This window comes from Capsicum annuum, unplaced genomic scaffold (assembly GCF_002878395.1).
Source record: "Capsicum annuum cultivar UCD-10X-F1 unplaced genomic scaffold, UCD10Xv1.1 ctg82081, whole genome shotgun sequence".
Classification (NCBI taxonomy): domain Eukaryota; kingdom Viridiplantae; phylum Streptophyta; class Magnoliopsida; order Solanales; family Solanaceae; genus Capsicum; species Capsicum annuum.
The window spans coordinates 158-2,786 of record NW_025892847.1 but is presented as its reverse complement, the minus strand read 5'-3'; the positions used below and the strand labels follow the sequence as shown (position 1 = coordinate 2,786).

The following is a 2,629-nucleotide window of genomic DNA, read 5'->3' as shown; positions in this document are numbered from 1 at the left end:
CATGAAATGAAATAATGCGTAAAGAACTGTGGCTAACATGTGAACAAGAAATCAAAGAAAATAAGCTGCCTTCGTTGGTTTTATGTTGTTTAAATGATATCCGTGTAAGTTGCAGTTTTGAAATTGAAGAATTCAACCATAAGCGATCAGATTAATATATATATATATATATATATATATATATATATCCTAGAGCTTTGCATTTTATTCCGATAGAGAAAACAAGTTGAATTGGCATGCCATGGTGCGATGACTAAATTTACAGCTAAACAGTAAAGATTGCTCTCGTCTTCGAACTTTAAGGTTTTTTAGAGAGAAACAGAATTCAGTTCACTTCATACGAGAATAATCCTTACATTAAAAGTAAAGAAAGATAAAAAAGAAAAAAGCAAGCATTAAAAGGTTTACCAAGAAAGCAAAGAACCCACCTGATCGAAGAAACCTCTTTTGGCTGTTTCTTCCCACAATCGAAGCATAGAAAGGGCAATACCACCGGACAATCCAGAGGCGACTAAATCTCCTATGAACAGATTTTCTGAATACATTGTAAAATCTACAACTTTAATCCTCGTGCTCCGGTGTAATCTTCTGGTTTTAAGCTTCTGGAATCCCAAATTAACCCCTTTCTTACTGCAGAAGAGAGAATAGAAAAGACTTGGATCTGAGTTTGACTTTAACGGAGTGAACAAACAAGAAGCAAAGAGAGCCATATCTTGTTAGGCACAGTTTAGTATTTCAGCAGCTTTTACCATTAGCTATGCGTCGCATCGGCTCACCTCACTCTTTTTACCGAGGGTTGAGTAGATCAACTTGTTTTGAGTATAAACTTAAAATTTGTTTTGAAACTACACTCACATTTTAATTAAAATAGGTAATTAGTACCTATTGAACATTTATATTATATAAAAAATTATTGTTATCAAATACTTTTAAATATTTAATAAAAATTATAAAACATATGCAGTACATGACAAAAATAATTAATTAAAATATGATATGTGTCATTAAGGGCTCAAATAATTATTAAAAGATAATTATAAATTTTTTTAAAAATAAAAACACAAAAAGCAGTCACTCAGCCTACCCCTCCTCCTCCTCCTTTCATCTTCTTCCTCACTTTCTTCTTTAGCATTTTTTTGGCCTTTATTATTCTTTTCTCCTAATCTTAAAATTTAATATTTTTTAAATTAATATTAGATATAATCTTTTATTTTTTTTTATATTTTATTTTAGAAAGGAAAAAATATGTAGAGAGACAACAATGATAAACCATTGTTCACTTTCTTTCTACAAATAAAGAAGTAGAAGCAATGAAATTGGTGGCCAATACTGCAATGCATTGTGTGCATTTGGAAGGGAGAGACAAATCCATCACATGTGACATTGTATTTAATTTAGATAGAGCTTTGGCTGCATTTGATGATACCCATGATAGCATATCTAGTGGTCCAATTTTCTTTATTTCTGACTGATACTAGACGCTCTGATTCTTTTTTTTGGTACATTCAAATTACATTTTCTTTCTCACACATCAATTTATATTTATTATTATTATTTCTTCTTTTTTTTGTATTATGATTTCTTTAGAATTTGAATTTTTTAATAATTTTAAAGTAATTTCAAATTCATATTAAGTTTGTCGGAAAAAATAAAGTTTTGTCGAAAAAACCTTTTTAACTCATTTTTTTTGTTTTTTGAATTTTTCAGTGAAAATAACTACAGCAACGATATTTGATGAAGACTGAATGATAATATGAAGAAAGAATGGAGGAGAATATTGAAAATAGGAGCAACTTATGATTTAGCCATTGAATGTCGGGAATTTTTTTCTTCATTTTTTACAGATTCAGTTAGTTAATTCAAAAGTATTATTCATTTATTAAAATCAAAACAAAATAAAATAGCAAAGAATAAGAAATTGAAGTGGCTTTGAGAATCAAAAGATGGAGGCAAAGAAGATGAATAAATGGAGAGAAGAAGACGAATAAATGGGGTTGAACTGGTGAAGTGTCATTCTTACTTTTTTTTAAAAACTAATCATTTTTAAAAAAATTATATTAAATGTAAAAGTTGAAAAAAAATTACTTTTCAAATTTGGTTCACGCGCCTTGAGTTCGTGTGACGCACTTTTTTTCCCATGTCAGTATTTTGTGTCTAATAGGAATGACTTTTGAATGGTTAAAGCGTTCAATAGATACAATGGTAAGTTGAAGGGTTCAAGTGAAATTTTGAAACAGGGTTAAGGAACTATCGATGACTTAAGCCTTTTTTAATGACACTTTCAACATGCAGTTTTTTGGCATTAAATTCCAACTTGAGGGTATTAAGGTATTTAAAAGAAAATATAAGCTCAATTTTGATAATATTTTGTGCTTTAATTTTTTAACCTCATCAAAAGTTTTAATAAAAAGTCCATTCCTTTCTGTTTAAAAATTACAAACAATGCCATACAAGAAATTTATCATAAATGCCATCACACGTGGATCTTTGACCTTGCATTCATTTCCACATATGTGGCCCTCTATCTTCCATTTATTTATTTATTTATTGAAAAGATTGTACTCATTAAATTGATCTATGAATTATATTTTTCACTAGATAAATTATCCGCGCTTCGCGCGTTGGTGAA

The 2,629-nt window shown here is 29.3% G+C and overlaps 1 long non-coding RNA gene across 1 annotated transcript; it reads right to left on the bottom strand.

Annotated features, from left to right (window-relative positions):
- Positions 1–428: 428 nt before the first annotated feature.
- On the bottom strand, positions 429–869 carry LOC124895432. The gene is made up of 2 exons (XR_007051708.1): positions 750–869; positions 429–630 (listed from the first exon to the last, which is right to left on the bottom strand). It is a non-coding gene; the product is annotated as an uncharacterized LOC124895432 (long non-coding RNA).
- Positions 870–2,629: the final 1,760 nt, after the last annotated feature.